Raw genomic sequence first — 20,887 nt, forward strand, 5'->3', positions numbered from 1 at the left:
ATTCTTATGACACTTTTGGCTTATTTTTCCTATTAGTCTAAATTTTACTGACATATTTTCTTTGTTTTTTATCCTTGCCTTTTAAATTTCCTTATACATAAATTTCTTTTTGTGTATTCTACGATAACAAAAGAAAGGAAATATCTATGAGCTCCATGGCTTTAATTTGATTGGTTTTGTGTAATTTAATTTCATTAAAATTTGATATGTGCAATTTAATATGATTAAAACACACTTATCTAAATCTTGAAAACTAAAACCCACATATAAAAGAAAACATGTGACATTTGTCTTTTTGGTTCTGGGTTACTTCACTCAGGACAATTATTCTAGCTCTACCTACTGACCTGCAAATTTCATAATTTCCCTTTTCTTAACAACTTAATAATATTTCTTTGTGTAAATATGCCACATTTCCATTATTCACCCACCAGCAAATGGGCATCTGGGTTATTTTTATTTCTGGTATTGTGAATAGAACAGCAATAAACATACATGAGCAAGTATATCTATAGTGAGATGAAGAACTCTTTTGGTCTATGCCCAAGAGTAATATAGCTGGATCTTGAGTCATATCAACATTCATTTTTGGGGGGATTTTCATCCTGATTTTATAGTGTTTGTACCATTTTATGCTCTTACCAGTAATGGATAATTGTTCCTCTATCGCTGCATTTTCATCACCATTTGCTCTTTTTTTTTTTTTTTTTTTTTTTTTTTTTTTTTTTTTTTTTTTTTTTTTTTTTTTTTTTTTTTTTTTTTTTTTTTTTTTTTTATTGATCTTGGCCATTTTGACTGAGATAAGATAAGGTTAGGTTGCCAGTGACAAACTAAGTCAATAGAGAGGATAGTCACTGAAGTGGAACAGAGTTTAGTGTTCTAAAGAGATAAAGGAGAAGTTAGAAAAGGAGAATTAAATGAGGAGGAGGATGAGAAGTCAGGGTAAAGGGGGGAATGTAGAGAGGGAAATTAGCAATAAAGGACTTTTAAAAATCTGAATAAGAACCTACTACTGTCAATTTTTCCTAAAATATATGTGAAAAGAAATTGAATTGAGTCACCATATAACATGGGGGGGAACAGTGCTTCAACTAGACATTTTGTGCCACCCACCAACTAAAATCTCCAATGTCAAAAATGGGTTACTATCTGTTAAGTCATTGAATTTCATCTATTTCTGCCCCCCCCCAGCTTTCCAAATCACAAATTATTGCTAAAATAATTGATTATCTTCCATGATCTAGTAGTAATGCCTTACCGCTGAAGGCAACACTGACTTAAGTCATCAAACACTGAGAAATCTAGCTGGTTTCCAACTAGAAGCTTCTTCCCTACTGACTTACACTCATGGTACTAGAAGTATGCTGCATACTCTGAGAGAAAAAAAGTAATCATCCATATGGCCAGCTACAAACCCTGTGACCTAGACCCATGGCCTACCTATTATACCTGCTGGTGCAACAGTGATGTAGATGTCATGGAAATAACCAAACTCTTTTTGGATTTAAGGCCCACTCCATGAGTTTCAGCCCATACACTATGAATGCTGTTAAAGTGGCCAAGAATCTGAGACTAGGTAAGTCATAGGATCTAAGGGAAAACCTACGGCTACGACTATTCTACATCAGCATAGCAATACAATGACTTGTGATGGCATGTTGCTATACCAGTAGATAAATACATTTCTCAACCCTCATTAGAGAAGCTGCTTTCTTTCAGTAGATGTTACACAGAGACCCACAATGGGACGATATGTAGATAGTGATAGACTTTGGAGCATTCTGTCCTGCATAAGATAGCATTATCAAATTCATCTCTTCTTGGCTCAGAGGTATATATGGAAAAGCCTCAGAGGTCATTGATGACATGAAGAAATCAATATCTTCTATGCACAACAGAACAGACACACATATTAACACACAAACCCTGTATTGATTCAAACCAGACCAATGTCAGCACTGAGAAGAGGAGGGACACAATGTTGCACTGCGAATCAAGAAGGTATTTGCAGTCTATGCCTGCTGGATGAGGGAAAATTAATTTTCTCCAGTAAAGTGTCATAGGGTATGTCAACCACACTCCAGGCATGGCCCATGTTTAATAGTCACCCAACTGGACTTCATAGCATTGTGTTTGCTTTGTTTTGTTTTGTTTTGGGAGTTTTATGGGACTTTTGTGGTACTTTTTTGTGGTTTGTTTTGATTTTTACATTTTAATTTTTAGAGAGAGGGAGAAAAACATGATGTTCGGTGGTTGTAGAGGTGTGGGGGATCTGGGGAGAGTGTTGTATGAGGGAAAAGACTATGATTAAAATATATTGTATGATAACATTAAATAAAAACACTAAAAATTTTTTAAAGAGCATTCACTTAAAACAATGGTGATTGTGCTTGCCCTGAGTGAAGTATACTTTTTCATGTAACTATCCTCTAAACAATATTCAATAGTAACTACGAACCTAATAACTATATTGAATTAGTTTTAAATAGCCTAGACATGACTATTGTACATAGGAGGATATGATTAGATAAATCAAAATTACTCTAATGTTTTAGATGAGAGACATGATCATTGTCAGAATTTAGTGTCTGTCTGTGAGAGGTCATTGAGCCAGTCACTCCAAAACAACTAGAGATGACTGTGCATAGTTGAGTTCATTAGCTGTCAGAATACATGGAAAACAGCTGTATCTTTATTTTGCCATTCAATGACCTCAGTCAATGGCCATTCGTTATGTTAGTAAATCTCTATTTAGCAAAGATAATTTGTTATTAACATTTAGGCCACGTGTAATACTGAGTTACTTAATTACTGCTCTATAAGTCAGCTCAGAGGCTGCTTGACGCAGGTACCTGAATCACAGAGTTAAACTGTTGTTTCCATGGCTGAGATGGGAATTTTGCTTAGATAACCTCCCAGAGGGTCTTGAATAATGTTTAGTGTCACTAAGCTATAGTCACCGAGTTTATATCACAGTAGAAATCCCTTACTTCTTCTCTATTAGGAAACATTTTAAATAGATGTTGAGCTCTGCTTTTTGCATCTGTGATGGCTAATCTTAATTACAATCACAACTACCTCTGGAATCAATGAAAGCCCAGGCATCTGGACATATCAGTATAGCATTATCTTAATTGGATCATTTGAGGTGAGAAAGCTACCCTAAATCTGTATTACACCTTCTAGTGACAGTTTATATAAAAGGACATGGGAGAAGGAAGCTTTTGCTCTTTGCCTGGCTGCTCTCACTCTCACTAGCAAGTTCATCTCTCTGACTGTTGAGTTTCTCCTTCACTAGTAGTAGACACATCTGTATATTCCAACATAGACTGAAGAACTATTGAAACATCCTTTCTCATGGGTTGAACAATTATTAGATCCTTTGCCTTTCCATCAGCAGACAAGCATGGTTGGATAAACTGAACCACAGCCCATAAGCCATTCTAATAAGTACAGATTTCATTCTTGCAGTTGTTTTTCTCCACAGAATCCTGAAACAGCATATAAGAGGAAAATGCATACACACACACACACACACACACACACACACACAGAGAGAGAGAGAGAGAGAGAGAGAGAGAGAGAGAGAGAGACCATTATTGAGAACATTTTATGTAGCCCATGAAACTGATTCTAACTGTAAAATCGTAGTGATAATGCAGCTACACCTGAATGTGGAAACTTAAGCAAGACTAAAGAAGAAAACTTGAGGAAGGTACAAGTTGTCTATGAATGAATCCGTATTTTCTTAAGGTAGGTGTCAAATTCCTAACAGTGGCTTAGAGAGAAGGACAGGATTCTGCAAAGTTCTGCCTTCATAATACTGTTTTCCATTTGGTCTTTACAGTGAGTCTTATTAATGCTAATGTTGTCACTGTGAAGGTCACAAGAGATAGCAGTCCCATCTTTGCACAAAGGTGAAAGGTTGTTTATGTTCTGTTTTTGAACAATGGGTCATGTTTCAACCTTACTGCAATTCTCTGTTGTACCTAGCAATAATTTTTATTTATCATTCTCATATGGATTACTATATTCTTCCTTTTTAATATTTGTACAGTCTAAATATTACTCAAATTTCAGAAACAGTAAAAATAAGTAGGCTTTAAAGACTCATGAAAGAGCTGAATTAATTACTGACATTTTTCTAATCTGGTCTTCTGTATTGTAGGCCACCTTCACTTATGTATCCTATTTTCTTATTTTCAATTTCCCCAAATCTGACATGTGACATTTAGCTTTCCGCCATCTATACTCCCACTTGCCCCCATAGTCCTGTTTCTCTCTATTATGTTTTCCTTCCATCTGCCATTGTTTAAATATAGGTTTTGTGCTTTAAAATAAATGTTAGCTTTTTTGTTATTTGCTTGTCTGTTTGTTTTTTTTGAGACAGGGTTTCTCTGTATAGCCCTAGCTGTCCTGAAATTCACTCTGTAGACCAGGCTGGCTTCAAACGCAGAAATCTGCCTGCCTCTGCCTCCCAAGTGCTGGGATTAAATTCATGCATGACCACTGCCCGGCTCAAATGTTTGCATTCTTATAACCCCTTTCCTGCTCATAAAAGTTTATGGTTGTCCAGAGGAGTAGAAAGAGATGCTATGATTAATTTACTGCCCAGGATTACCATCTGTGAACATGTGATTATTTCTAGCCTGTGGATAACTGAATAGCTGATGACTACAAAGGCAATGGCAGCCGTCACTTCCTGGACCCTGGTAAAAAGATTTCCAGGGTGTTTATATAATCCATCCTGTAAAGATGTGATCAATTACAGGTGAGGAAATTGAAACTCTTGTTGGTTAGGCTATTCACTAAAGGTATCATAACCAGTCATTGTAGAGGGAATAAACAAGTGCCCTTTGGAGTGGATGAAGGGAATTGTACAGGTTGAGATGGCAATATTGTTAGATGCTTTAATTAATTTATTGTTAATATTATTCCAATTTAATTATTAGAATAGAATTCTAATAATATTTCTAATTATTGTTTAATAATTCATTGTTAAGTGCTCTAGTGTTTGCAGAGTAGCATTCATTTAGACCAGTTTCATAGAAAAACTGGGCCAAAAGTATAGAGAATGCTCTTCTGTCTTCTCCTACCCATACCTCTTGGCTTATTGCCAATGTTTGGCATCATTGTGATAAATTATAATAATTTATATACTAGCATTCACACATTACTATCTCCTGAAGCGTTCTGTGACCACTACTGTTGAATTGCACGTGTATCTAGACATGTGGATGTATTTCCTGAGTACCATAAAATCCTCGTTGACTTTCCTACTTTCCTTTCTCCTTACAGCCTCTACAGTTTGTCTTTTGGGAAATGTCCGAACTGGAGCCATACAGTCTGCCACAGCTTTCTCAAATCAGGAATAATATTAATTTGGTATTCCTCCATAACATTTTACGGTCTGATGAATGATATCACTGTTGAGGAAAAGAATAAAAAAAACCTTAAGGAACCAATAAATATAATATTATGATTTTATTGAAAATTATTTCAGTTTGAAAAGAAACATGGGTGTGCTTTCTGTATTTGAACATTTCTTTATTCTTTATAATGTAATCAGAGCTTACAAAAATCATCACTTAGTGTAAAAATTGAAAATTATAAAATATAACGTAAAAATCTAGAGGTGGAACCCTGAGAAATTTCCACTAGATAAAGAACTATTCTCAATAAATTGCTGCTGACTCTGCAAACTTTTCCAGAGATAAGCCCCTAATAGGTTATCCTGTCCCAAGTAGTCAGCTATAAACACATATACATATGAGCAACATGATGTGGTGAAGATACATATATATGTGTGTGTATGTGTATATATATATATATAGCATATATTATAACATATGTAATATGTCACACTTATATGTATAATATATATTTACATATATTTATGTATAACATATATACATATATAATGTATATTATACATACATAAGTAGCTATTCTAGTAGGAATGCAATATATATCATTCTGATTTTAATTTGTACTTACTTAATTATGATATTGAACATAAATCCATGATATTACTACTACCAAAAGGATCACAAATATGGTGCTCCAAAATATGGACTTTGGATGATTATTTTATTTTTCCAGTTGTGGAGCCTTTTACTTTATGACTGGTCCTTGGATTCTTAAAGACATTTGGTCTATTCTATGGACACTGAATCCCTGAAAAGTCTAAAAAATATGACTTTATATATTTAATGAAGCAAGCAGAGTTCAAATATAAAAAGCACATATGTTTATGTATATGGATGTTGCATATATGTGTGTATGTATGTGTAATATATGTATATACATATATATATATATATATGTTATGCATCAATAGCTATAACAATTTGAGTAATCGTTATTACCCTTTTAAAAATGTACTCCTTGGTAAGTCATAGACTACAAAGAAACCATACAATAGTAATTTGTTTTATAATATTTGAAAATACAAATTCCTAGATGAATGATTAAATGTGCTCTTATTCTAATTAAAAGTTAAATTTATAACTTCAAACTGAAATAAGTGAATATATCCAATAGTAGTAAAACACAATTAAAAGCAATAACATTCTTTTAACATGGAATATCTCTTCCTTTGTAATGGAGACAGAAGGCAGTTTTTGCTACAGAATAAGCATTGATCCAAGAGTGTGGCGCACATCACACTGAAGACACAGAAAAGAGCTTTATTCCTCTTATTGCTACAAAAAGCAATGACATTCACCTTCTCAGTTCTTATTGAGGACCTCAGTACAGCTTTGTCACATGTAGCTCCTCCTGACTGTAGCATGGGAGCTGGAGAGACTCTCTGTGTTGACTTTCCTCAGGAGAGATTAAAATTCTCATGGCACATTGGAACAAATTGCCTGCTGGAGTTTGTTTGAAATTCAATAGCTCTTAGATCCTTGAGGAAATATTTCTGAGTTGTGAGACTAGCCAAGGCTTGTTTGGTCATTATAAAGATTTATGTATTCAGTGGGCAGAGGCAGAATCTTTCTCCCTTGTATTTTGGTTTTTGTGTTTTAGGCAGAATCTGCTATATAACCTTGCTATATAACCTCTGATTCAGTGTGTGGTCCAGGTTGGTCTAAACTTGAGAACCCTCCTGGATTAACTTTCTGAGTGCAGTGCCAAGGTTATGGGCATGTATTAACATTTCTAACACAAATCTCTCATTTTCAGTTTGTATTTGTTTTAGACTACACACTGGAAAAAGGACTATTTCACAACGTTTAGCTCCTCTCCCTCTAACCTTTTAAAATAATCTGGAAAGCTTTCCTGAAATCCTACCTTTTTTCAGGCAGTTGATGTTTAGTCAACTTGTATCACAAATCCTCCACACTGTTTAAAGTTACAGTGTGATATTTTGACATGTGTATAAAACTGTGAAATGGTGATCAGGACCAGGACAGAAAACATGTTCTTCACCCACAAAGCATTCTCCTTCCATTATTGCATTAATGTCCCTATTCCTTCTCTCCCCAGGCACACACTGACCTGCTGGCTGTCACTATAGATTAGTTTCATTTTTAGAGTGCTATATAAATGGAATTCATTCACGGTGCATCCTTTCATGCATGCCTCTTTATTTAGCATGGTTATTTTGGGACATGTTCATGCTATCACACACAGAATTGGAACTTCCTTTCCATTTTCAAGTAGCATATATTTCTTTGTCATGTAGCAAACTATCAATGCATTGACCTACTAATGGGCACTTTGCTAGATTCCACTTGAACAAAGCCATTATGTACACAGGAAAATCAGTCTTGGGGTAGATTTGTACTTTTCTTTCTCTTGGGCAAAAATTTAGGAGAGACGTTGCTGGAGTATATGGTAGACAATACATTAAACTTTTTAGTGAACCAGCCAAATCTTTTCAGGAGTGGCAGTATCACATTAAATTTCTACTAGTACATGGTATTGTGTTCAGAACTTGAGAGAGCAATATTGTTTACTTATATATTCACTTATTTATGTTATCCATTCTAATAGGAATGTACTAATACATCATTCTGATTTTAATTTGCATATACTTTATAGAGATATTGAACATAATTTCATGCTATTACTACCATCAAAAGTGACACAAATATGGCATGCTGAAATATAGCACTTTGGCATTATTGTTGTATTTTTTCCCAATGGTGGAGTCTTTTATCCTCTGATGGGACCTTGGATATTTGAAGGGAATTAGTCTATTGTATGAGCACTGAATCCCTGAAAAGTCTTAAGAGGCAATATGAGTTTAAAATGTAATTAAGAATTGGATAATTTCTTTAAACATCTTAAACCTACTTTTACATGAGCCTTCATAAATTAGGGTGGAATTTCCATATTGCTACATACTTTTTATAACTGAATAAACAGAATTAGTTGGTTTACATATATCATTTAGTGTTATAAAACACTAGTGTTAGATCTATATAGACTCTAGCAAGAAACTTTCATCCCAAAACATAATTATATTCTCTATATTTTCTATGATTTTAGTTCTCTTAGCATATACCCTCATATAGCCACTTAATATTACACAATATATTTCACTGTGTTTTCTTGCTGTTATAATTTTAATGCTCACATACTGATTACTTTGTAGATTCAGTCACTGAAATTAGGCCAACAACACAACTCACATTAATATTTTAACAATATCATATTCCTTACATACTTGTGATAGATTTCTATTATATTATCTCATCAGTAACTCTCTCCACAGAGCTCATTCAGGCTAGTTTTTCTTCCTAGATGTTCTGTTCTAATGGTCTACACACTCTGTTAAGCCCCTTTACCACAGTCTAAGAGACGTGAGAGAGTAGACATTTCAATGGTTGTAAATTTCTATGTTTCTCCTTAAAGATTTACTATGCACCAACATAAATTTTGTTAGATACTCATAATGCACATTAGGCTATTTGTCCAGAAAGTAAGTTAAGAATGGAACTCAGGCTTTTCTCAATTCTTAGTTGTATTTCATTCCTCTTTTGCATGATTTTAAAGTTAATTTTCTCAGCTACCAGAAACACTTTTTTCTCTATTTAATCACTCACTTCTTCCTTAGGAAATTCCCTTTCTCTTGCGAGTTTGGTTGGTGATTATCTTTCTCTTCAACTCAGAAACCTGGTTTTCTTGGATGAGCTGCTCCTTCCATAATATTGAAATAAACACATTTCTTCCCCCATCAAATGAGTACTGTCTAGAGAAAATGAAAGGATATTTCTGTTCTGAGATAATGTATCTATTTACTGAGTTACTTACACATATACTGATGTCTGAATTCACTGTGAAAAAGAACAGTGCCTTAAGTGCCTAGTTCTAAATCTTGCAAACATTTGGTTTACATCTTTGAATCCCCTGAATATTCTTTTAATGAATATATTATTTTCTTTATTTGTTTTGTTAGCCTGTGTGTGTGTATGTGTGTGTGTATGTGTGTGTGAGTGTGTGTGTTTGTGAGTGTGTGTGTGTGTGAGAGTGTATATGTGTGTGAGAGTGTGTGTATGTGTGTGAGTGTGTGTGAGTGTATGCGTATGTGTGTGTGAGTATGTGTATATGTGTGTGAGTGTGTGTATGTATGTGTGTGTATGTGTGTATGTGTCTGTGAGTGTGTATGTATGTGTGTGTATATGTGAGTGTGTATGTGTGTGTGTATGTGTGTGTATGTATGTGTGAGTATGTGTGAGTGTCTGTGAGTGTGTGTGTGAGTGTGTATGTATGTGTGTGAGTTAGTATGTGTGTGTCTGTATGTGTGTGTGAGTGTGTGAGGTGTGTGTGTGTGTGAGAGTCTGTGTGTATGTGTGTGTGAATGTGTGTATGTGTGTGTGAGTGTGTGTGTATGTGTGTGTGAGTATGTGTGAGTGTGTGTGAATGTGTGTGTGAGTGTGTATGTATGTGTGTGAGTTAGTATGTGTATGTGTCTGTATGTGTGTGTGAGTGTGTGAGGTGTGTGTGTGTGTGAGAGTCTATGTGTATGTGTGTGTGTGAATGTGTGTATGTGTGTGAGTGTGTGTGTATGTATGTGTGTGTGAGTATGTGTGTATGTATGTGTGTGTATGTGAGTGTGTATGTGTGTGTGAGTGTATGTGTATGTGTGTGTGTCTGTATGTGTGTGAGTATATGTGTGTGTGAGTGTGTGTGTATGTGTGTATGTGTGTGTGTATGTGTGTGTGAATATGTGTGTATATGTATGTGTGTGTGAGTGTGTATGTGAGTGTGAGTGTGTGTGAGTGTGTGTGTGTGCGTGTGTGTGTGTGTGTGTGTGTGTGTGTGTGTGTGTGTGTGTGTAGTGGCTGAGATGTTACTGCTTGAATGTTGACATTAAAGACCAACTTGAAGAAGCTGGTACTGATTAGCTTTTGCCAACATGGGAAAAACTAGAAAGAGGGAACTGTAGGCTCTGGTTTTACATGCTTTCTTGAATGCTTTATTCTCCCTTCTAGCCCACCATCCACCAGAGTTAGTAGAGGAAAGGTTAATAGGTCAAAGGAGGCTATGGACCTGTTTGAAAAAGACTCTCTGATGCAATTCCAAGCCTCATTGTCAGGATTTCAACAGTTAAGTTCACAGGAATCAGCAGTGGTGGCTAGATCCACTCACAAACACCATTCACAAATCAGCAATGGAAGTTCAATCTAGAAGAAACCACAAGGCTCTGCCAATTGGCCTGAATCTGAAGAAGCAGCAAGAAGCCATAGGAATACCACCAAAAGTTCTTTGGGGCATTTTTCTCTATGAAGTCACACACACACACACACACACACACACAATTGTTAGTGAAGAAGGCAAGATTAACCAATGCCACAGCATCATAGTGAAGACCAATGCCAGTAAAACCCAGTGAAAACCAGCAAAGAGTGGCAAGGTGAACCTATGCCACACAGCATCATTGATCACTGTCTGTTGGGTTATATTTATACTCTTTCCAAACATCACAGGTTCTCTCAAGCATCTGCTCTAGCAAAACATCACATGTTCTTTTTCTAGGCAGCTTCCATAAATACTACCTGTCAGTTCTCAACAAAACATTTTCCCATACGTCTGCCTCAGCAAAAGCATACTCTCATAAGACAGTTTCCAGAACAACATCATATGACACCACTGAGTCTCCAAAGAAACCAGAAATTTCCACTTTAGGGAACCTCAATTGAGGAATTTCCTCCATCATATTGGTATACAAGCACACCTCAGCGAGGGGAGCATTTTCTTGATTAATGATTGTTGTGAGAGGGCATAGTCCTCAACTGGGTGGGTAGTGCAAAGATCGCAGCTGAACAAGACATGGAAAACAGTCCATTAAGTAGTACATCCGTGGTCTCTGATTCAGTTCCTGCCCTGACTTCCCTCAGTGATGGACAAAGATCTGGAAGTACAAGATGAATAAACTCAAGGTCAAATATTTGTAAGATAAAGAAATGCTACACACACAGCATTTCTAAAACTAAAAATATAGGAGGCATTTTGGACAGAAAGCAAAAAACCTACAGGTCATAAAGGAATTGTTCCAGGAAGCTACTAAGAATATGTGTTCTAGCTTGTATTTGCAGGATTTTTGCTGTTGAATGGATCAAGGACATTTATGATACTTTTGGATATCTGTTATAAATTTGATCCTATCTTAATGTTTATTCTTCTGGTTGAGTATTTAACTAGTTGTACTTTCATTGAATTGTAGCTAACCAAACTGACCACTGACATTTTGCTTCATGGAGATCAAGGGCATAAGTTTCACTTAATGGAAATAGATTTCTGGCGCCTCCACATAAACCCATGGAATTCTAGAAACCAAGCCAAATCAACCAACATGAATGTGAGCCAATGACAAGTGAAAATAGCTCCTTAAGTCCCAAAGCATTACTTGGCATTGAATAACAACATTTTGATTTATATTGTCCTAATTTTTTAACATCAAAGTACCTTTTATATGAGTTTATTTTCAAGTGTACTTTGAATAACATTAATATATTTATAAGAATTGGAAAATTACTGGATTGTGCCAAACTTTTGAAGGCAAAACATATAGGAGTTTTTCTGCCTCCAACTTACTTTTATCCTTTCCTCTCAATGAGTCATTTGTTTTTTCCTCAACATTTAAATTAAGAGTATTTAACAACCTCATAATAAGTTATGAGGTCCATGTCCCACCCCTTGAATTTTTAGATACTATGATTTTTCAATTTATTCCTGTTAAATTAAGATTTTTACATAATTCTGTGCATTTATCTTAGTCTATGCCATTATAGCAAAATACCAAAGTCTAGATAATTTATAAAGAGCAAAGATATTGGAATTCACAGTAGTAGAAGCTAGGAAGTTCAAGACCATAGTGAAAGTGAGAGTCCTTTTTATAGTTTAGAGGTTGAATGTCACTCAAAAAACTATTCACCAAAGGTTTGGTTTTATAGTGGTGCTGTTGGGAATTGACAAAAGCTTTAAAGGCGGGGCTATTAGAACTCTAGATGAATGAAAGTTTACACTTGAAGCTGAATGTGTTAAATCATAGAACTCAGCAAATCTTAAGGAACGTCCTCAAAACATACAAGAAAATAAATGCTGCAGTTCTTTATATCTATACTATCAAAGACCAAACAAAACTAGGTAACCCTTTACAATATGACTTAAGGGGGTTATGGTTTTATTATAGAATGGAATATCAATGTGAGAGTATACTATTACTATATTCAACACATTGATGATACTCTGAAAATTAATGTTGAGTGTAAAAAGCCAGATACAAAACAGGACTTTTAGAGACAGAGAATTCTCCTGCAGTGTTAGAAACAGTAAATGAAGAAGAACACAGCTAGAAGTTAGAGCTGAAATTTTATGGAAATTTCTTGATTTGGATATTATCAACATTGGAAAGTTTATTACAGAAAAATCCTCTTCTTATATTTCTACTCAGCTATTTTTTGCAAGTTATGCCTCAGTGAAAAGTTTGTTTGAAGCTGAAAGTGTTGCTCAAGGAGTAGAACAGTTGTCCAGCATCATAAAGTTCTAGTTTAATCTTCAGTACCATATCATATGTGTCATAGTGATGCATGCCCATAACACAAGTACTTAGGAGGCAAAAGTAGGAAGATCAGAAGTTTAAAGTTCAGCTAAATTGAGAGTCTGAGACCATCCTAGGCTATGTAAGATTCAGTCTCAAGCAACAACAATAAAACAGCCACAAAGTTTACCTAAAAAAAAAATATTCACTTAGTAATTTGGCTTTAATTGTAGAAAATGTGACACAATGACAAATTGTTTTGACTGATGAATTATGACAATACATTCAAGGAACAGTGCTTTAACTATCACCCACACCTATGCTCTGAAGTGCCAGGTCTGAACAGTCTTCTCATTCCACATGGAGGAAAAATGAATATGACTGGATAGCTTGTCAATCACATGTGTCAGCCTCATTGGGAGCAATTTTCTGTTCCTTTTCACTCACTGTGAATATTTTCTTTCTGGTAGGCTGTCTCCAAATGGCACTGCTTATGACCCTGTTAATCATTCTAGAAGCTGGCTGGCATTAACTTTGTTTTAAAGATGAAATGTTTTCTGTTTATTATGCCATCAACTTTACAGCTTTTGCTTGTGAACCCTTAGATCTATCTGCTACACTGTCTACACTGTGCCTGTGTGATGCCTTTGGATTCTAGGTTTTGTTTGGCTCTGTTTGTTTTAATAAGATTCAGGGCACACTAAAAACAACATAGTATAGATAGATAATATTATTGTCCAGCTATACAACTGTAGATTCCATCTATCACCTAAGAAGGAAGCAACAAGTTACTACTGAGATGAAGCTGTACTCATAATTATCATAAAGCATAATCACTACAATAGGCATGTGATAAGTTATTGTTCTTGGTTTATGTCCTTGGCTGTTGCATTATGGAAGATATTACTTCATTTTTTGCTGGTGCTTCCTAGACTTTTTGCCAGTTTTTGAATTTAGAAATAGATTCTTAATTTTATAAATTCTCTGTGATCCTTTTCTGCACTGCAAGCTTCAATACAAATCCCTTGGAAAATGTGTTCTTTCACATAATATAAAGCATATTTTATAAAGAGAAAGTCTTGGCTTCACACACAGGCTTTTCAATTTAGCAGTCAGATGAACCTAAACAACTTTGTTTATAAGCCTCCATTAATTCTGAAGTTAGGAATAAAATTGATAACCAACACAGAGCCTAGCACAATGGTTTAATTATATAAAGTATATGGTTACTGCTTTAAAGTATCACAGAAATTCAAAAATACTCCTCATCCTTTCTCTTTTAGTTTTGTTATTTTTTAGATTTGGGTAACTCTTAAGTCAGAAGATCATATCTGAAAGTATATCAATTTTGTTATTACTAATTACACATATATTCATTTCTTAAAGAAGTAACATTCACTGGTAGTCTTTGAACATCTTCCTTGATTCTCTTAATGAAACAGAAGCATACTGAAGCTTATAAATCAAAATTAGTCTGGAATAAATTTGTATAATATATAGAGACATATTTCATGGGGTAATATAGGTGTAAGTTAGAATAACTTAGAATAACAAAGACAGTTTATAAATCAGTTAATTCCTTTTTATCCTTCTACATAATCTATATAAAATACTGTAGTTCAAAATTCTTAACTAGAATTTTATCTTTCTCAGACATTTAGTTTTTGATACCTCTCTATGACAGATATACTAATGAAGTTACAGATGTTTAATACATTTATTTGTTAAGTAAATAGATGCAGCAGAGAGGTTGGGAGGGAGTTAGTAAAACATTTGCTGCTAAGGACCAGCCTTGGCTGGGAGAGGGGTTCTGGAGAGAAGGGGTGGCCAAACAAATGACTGGAAGTCAAATCATGTGTTCAAGCTGACTGCCTATGTTCTGCTCAAGACAGGTTTCCAAATTGTTCTCTCTGTGTTCTGCTTGAGACAGCTTTTTCTTGCTAATCTAAAAACTCTCTGGATATCACAAAGCCCAGTCTTTTATTTGCATATCAATTTAGGCATTACCCTAGGTTCCCTTTTGATTGTCCTCAGGTCTCCAGACTTGATTCCTAAGAAGAGTTGGCAAGCACAAGTATAGATGATGGTAAGCTGGGTGGGACCTGCCCTGAAATTACCATTCCTACCAGGCCTAGGCCTGGATCCAGACTGACCTTGACCTCAGGAATCTACCTACCTTTGTGAAAATAAATTTAAAAAAAAACTTAGCTGTATGGGATCTCCTGTGATCACTACTCACTTAATCTCTTTATCCTCTTCCTTAGTACCTTTCTGACAAGCTGACTCACAGTATAGGTGGGTGCCTCTGTTCCTTTAGACATATACAGTTCCTTATACAATTCAAATTATATCCTTGTATTTTGTATAGTTGAGAGATTATATATTTTTGAACCTATGTTTTCAGCATTCTTTCCCACAGCCTTAAAGGCTGTTCTGAAGGTCACAGCTTTCTACCATTTTGCTGAAACATTAGACATATACTCAACTCCCATTTTCATGCTGTCTCTGATTATCATGGAGTCATTAACCTTGGTAGAGAAGACATTCCTTTGAAGGAGGAACATAAAATTAAATAGATTGATAAATAGACAGATAGATAGGTAGATAGATAAAGATATATAGATATAGATGATATAGATATAGATGGTAAAAAGATAGATAGATATAAATATAGATAAAGATTATTAGATGTATATAGATGATTAGATATAGATATACATACACATACATATATACATACAAGCCTTAGAGCCACAGCAAACATTAACACTCCTGAAGGTACAACCTGCTAGCTCTGTTCCAGGGGCAAGAACCATTTGCCACGATCTCTACTATGGCTGAATAGGTCTTGGCCACTTGCCTTCCAAGAATGAGGATATATCTACCTGATTCTAGTCCTCAAAACCAATATGAAAAATCTGTGCATTATAGCATTTGTTCATATACTTTACACAGGAAAGAAGAGCCAGGTAGATCATGGATCTTGCTAGCCTGTCAGTTTAGTCTCCTAGAAGGGTTCTAGGCCATAGAGAGAGCCAGCTTGACAATAAATAAATAAATAAATAAATAAATAAATAAATAAGGGAGTGCTCTTATAAGACTCGATCAAGCCTTAGCTTACCAGAGACCTCCTGAGTGAATGATGTGGAACCTGAATTGATAAAAAAAAAAAAAGCAAGAGGAATTTATTGTTCCAGTGCACTGGGGTTGTCCCAGGCCTGAAGGAGAGGTGGCGACCCCGCACAGCTTGTTCAGTGAGCTTTTATACAGTTTTCAGGGCAGCAGCCATTAGGCACATTATGATTGGCAGAACAGTGTGACTTTTTAAACTGATTGGTCTTTAGGGAATGAGGTGGCAAGGACTTCCCTTGTCTGATGGACAATGGTCCATTCTGCAGAATGTGTTCCACCCTCAGATCAGTTCCCACCTTTTGGTCTGAGAAATGTTAATTAGCCTCTCCCTTCTGGAGGGGCAAGTGTTCCATGACCTTCCCAAAGTTCTTGAGCTGACCTTTTCATTCTGACCCCAGGACTCAGGTGAGATCGCCATTTTCTCTCAGGTGACTTTCTAAGGCAGAACCAGCCAGGAGGCACAGGCCACAGAAGCAGCAGAGCAGCTGGGACAGGGTCCTTCCTACATCCATCTATACCCAGGAAGGACGGCTGATCCACAGCCCTCTGTGCACAGTTCTTACCAGGAGATAGCTGATCTCCCAGGAGTGTTGACACAGGCTTATAGACCCACAGGAAGAACAAGCAACAGCCAGAGACAGGAAGAACATCTAACACCAGAGATTACCAGATGGAAAAGGCAAACTCAGGAATCTTACCAACAGAAACCAAGACTTCTTGGCATCATCAGAAACCTGTACTCCTACCACAGCAAGTGCTGGATACCACAACATACCAGAAAAGCAAGATTTAGTTCTAAAATAATATCTCATAATGCTGATAGAAGAATTTAAGAAGGACATAAATAATTCCCTTAAAGAAATACAAGAGAACACAGAAAAATAGCTATTAGCCTGACCGACTAATACAGAAGTAGAGGCTCACAGCCATCCATTGAACTGAGCACAGGGTCCCCAATGAAAGAACTAGAGAAAGAACACAAGGAGCTGAAGGGGTTTGCAGCCCCACAGAAGGAACAATAATATGAACTAACCAGTGCCCTCAGAGCTCCTAGGGACTAAACCACCAACCAAAAAATACACATGGTGGGACTCATGGCTCCATTTGCATATGATGGCCTAGTTGGTCATTAATGGGAGGAGAGGCCCTTGGTCCTGTGAAGGTTCTTTGCCATAGTGTAGGGGAATGTCAGGTCCAGGAAAAGGGAGAGGGTGCATTGGTGAGTAGGAGGAGGGGAGAGGGAATAAGGTTTTTTTTTCCAGAGGGAAAACCGAGAAAGGGGATATCATTTGAAATGTAAATAAAGAAAATATCTAATAAATAAATAAATAACAAAACCATGGTGGATAGTCCATGTAGAATTATCCTCATTATCCTTGGTCCTCCATATAAACTTGCATGCATTTGTACCAGCACAAACAGGTGTGTGCACAGGCTATAGGCTCATGCATGTATGGTGCGCGTGCACACACACACACATACACACACACACACACACACACACACACACACATAATTTTGGCACAAGAAGAAACAAGGGTTAGGAATAAAAGTTCCTTAGTAGAGAGATTGCCAAGCATGTGTGAGATCCTAAGTACAACTCTTAACCATGAAAAGAAAGACATTCAGACAGACAAAAAAAGATAGAAAGAGAGAAGAAATATGAAAGAAGGAAAGAAGGAAAGAAAGAAAGAGAGAAAGGAAGGAAGGAAAGAAGGAAGGAAGGGAGGGCAGAAAAGACATTAATACAGGATTTATCACTTCATAATCATTTGGTACTTGAAATTTTGACTCAGCTATACTCCTGAAGTCTCTGTTTCCTAGTCTATCAAGTGGATACATTGCCTATCTAAGGACTGTTGAGAGAAGAGAATTTACATAAGATCTTTAATGATTGCTACTATCATTTCTGTTGTTGCCACCACCTCAACTATACATCTCATCCAGAAAGTGTATTCATATCTCATATTCAAATGTAAATCCACTTTTCTCTTTAAAGAGCTCAGGATATCCCAACCTGAATTTCAGAAAGGACACAAAGCTACTCTTCAGAGACACATCCCTACTTGTCTCACTACATTCTACAGGTCAATCTTGCTGTTCTTTCCTTGAGTCTTCAGAGGCACATGCTCCATCCTTCCCTAGCTTCTGGAGTCACACGATCTCAGTCTGAACAGCTGGGAAAGTGTTCTTTTCTGTTTAGTGCTATACCCCAGGTTTTATGAATTTTACTGTTTTTAATCCACCTTTTAAACTACTGATGAAAATAATATGGATTAATATGTTTTATATTCATCCATTATAAAATTCATCTTGAATTAAAAATCAGATATAGATGTTGTTAATTTGAATAGATAGGTTATATTCTGCTTCTGAAATATAGCATTTACTTTCAATAGGTAAGCACCATTTTTTCTTTACAACTATATTGGTATAAGTTCACTAAAACTGGTATTATAAGCAAATAGCTGTATATTTTCTTAAATACTATGATTTTCCTATGAAATTTTCCACTACATTTGCCAAAAAAAAAGACTTTGGAATAATTTCAGCCTAATCATTGAATGGGTAAACGTCTTTTCCTTATTGTCATTTCCATGATTTGAAATGCTTTTGTTGCTCTTTATGGTGCACGTGTGACCAGTTCATTTCACAAGTAAAACTTGAATGGGTATAACCATGAAGTACCTCTATTCTTTCTCCCTAAATGCTCCTTTAGCTGTATTCCATCAAGTTCCTCTCTTCCTTCCTTGAGCAAGCGTGATGCAGCTTTACAGCCATTCTCACGAACTAATGGATGGTATCAGTATTGGAGGAACTGCAGATCCATATAAAATGGTCAAATTCTCAAGAGATTTAAATCTCTCTTTCTCTAGTTCAGTAATGTTGCAGGAAAGCTTGGCAGGAGGGAGAATACTGCATTTAATTTTTTTTTAACATGGTACTTCTGTATCTCTTGCTTTTCCTTCTCAGCCCTCACTTTGCAACCTCTAGCCCTTTAATAGCTGGGTGCAGTGATGAGGGAAGTAATGTTGAGATACATGACCAGGTGGAATCCTCTGGGGTAGAAGATAGCAAGTGCTATTATTTCTCAGACATTCTGGTAAGTTGTTTGTTTTAAGTTTCTAAAGAGAGTAATGTACAACTGACTTATGACTGCCCCTAGCTTTGGGAAACTCTCCACAAAGAATCTCTTCGTTCATTTCATTCCAGTGCTCTTGAGAAATGCCTTTCCAAGACAGCACATGTCCAGTCTAGACTATGGAAAACGTGACTAAGCAACTATAGCAGTAGAGGCCATGGACAAAGTATTTACTTTTTGTTCTTTGCTACTGGTTTGTCTAGGGAATCTTTCCCTTTAGATTCTTCTACAGGGCAGGAGAGTAAAAGGCAGAATCTAGCACAAGTGGCAACATTTCCTAAATTCAAAATCTCATTCTTTTCATTCTTTAAGCTTAGCATGGTAAAGCTCATCAGCCTCTTATACGCTCTCTTCTTGTATATGCAGCAACCTTGATCAATAAAAGCTTAGAAAAATTCAAACCAAACAAATAAAACCTTAACATAGCATCTGTTAGCTGAAGGCCACATCCCGAGGTAATCATAGCTCTCCTTTTAAAAATAGCTGCCTGAGAAATCTCCAGGCTGCCATTAAGGTTGTGACTTAGCTCTGATCTTGGACAGCTGAGCCACTAAAGCCAAATGGTAGAAACTTAATCTTATTTTTAGAGATCGGACCTTGTAGAAAGTTATAACATTTAAATAAGGTCACTGAGGTACAATACCCTATGGTTAAGTTCCAGTGGTTTTAGAGAGAGAGAGAGAGAGAGACAGACAGAGAGAGAGAGAGAGAGAGAGAGAGACAGAGAGACAGAGAGACAGAGACAGAGAGACAGAGACAGAGACAGAGACAGAGAGACAGAGACAGAGACAGAGAAAGCAGACACAGGTACTTCTGAATCCTCTATCTTATTACATATGGCCCAATGCTATGCCAGAAACAAGAAAGCAATCACCAAAAGTAAGCTAGTAACAGTGACAAACCCTTGCACCTCCCAAACTGCAATATTTCTTTTCTTTATAAAATTAGCTTACTTCAAATACTGTGTTATAGTTACTTATATAATGACTGATTATCCATTAACAATGTTTGCCATTTATTCCAGACAATTTTGCAAATGTGATATCTAGCTGGCTCACTTTTATGGGAAGATAACTATAAGACTGTCCTAAGTCACATTAACACTAACTGTGGTTTTATTCTCTTTGATTCTAATCCCTCACACACACACACACACACACACACACACACACACACACACATATACTCACCTACTTCTTTTTGGCTTACTATGACTTTAAAATACTTGTTAATCTCCAGACAGGTTGGAATATACTTCATGCTAAACTTCTGTCACTGCTGCCATGGTTACTGCAGAACTGGAAGTTGTTCTTATCACTTTCACTACTGTGGGGCTTTATCTTTGACACTGAGGTAAGACAAGAGGATGCTGAAAGCTCTCAAAAAGTAACTCAAGTTTTATTTTCAAGTTGATGACTTTCCCATTGTAGTTTTGAGGTAACAATTATGAACAGATGAGACTTTAGTTTTTCTTTGTGGCTCACCACATTATGTGGTAATGAAAATCTTTTATTTTTTTTTACCAGTGTTTCTCATATTTTATTAAATCATTTTACAGTTCATACAGAAAAAAAAGGGTCCAGGAGAGACAAGGGAATCCTAAAGAATACAACAATATCTGT

General features: G+C 36.1%; 1 long non-coding RNA gene across 1 annotated transcript in view; it reads right to left on the reverse strand.

Annotated features, from left to right (window-relative positions):
* LOC116071408 overlaps nucleotides 1–20,624 on the reverse strand; it is a 30,473-nt gene extending 9,849 nt beyond the window's left edge. Inside the window, exons 1-3 of the long non-coding RNA XR_004110883.1 lie at nucleotides 20,456–20,624; nucleotides 9,054–9,199; nucleotides 5,255–5,426 (exon numbers count right to left, since the gene is read on the reverse strand). This is a non-coding gene — a long non-coding RNA (uncharacterized LOC116071408). The remainder of the gene's footprint in view (nucleotides 1–5,254; nucleotides 5,427–9,053; nucleotides 9,200–20,455) is intronic.
* Between the last annotated feature and the right edge of the window lie 263 nt (nucleotides 20,625–20,887).

This window comes from Mastomys coucha, unplaced genomic scaffold (assembly GCF_008632895.1).
Source record: "Mastomys coucha isolate ucsf_1 unplaced genomic scaffold, UCSF_Mcou_1 pScaffold22, whole genome shotgun sequence".
NCBI classification, from domain to species: domain Eukaryota; kingdom Metazoa; phylum Chordata; class Mammalia; order Rodentia; family Muridae; genus Mastomys; species Mastomys coucha.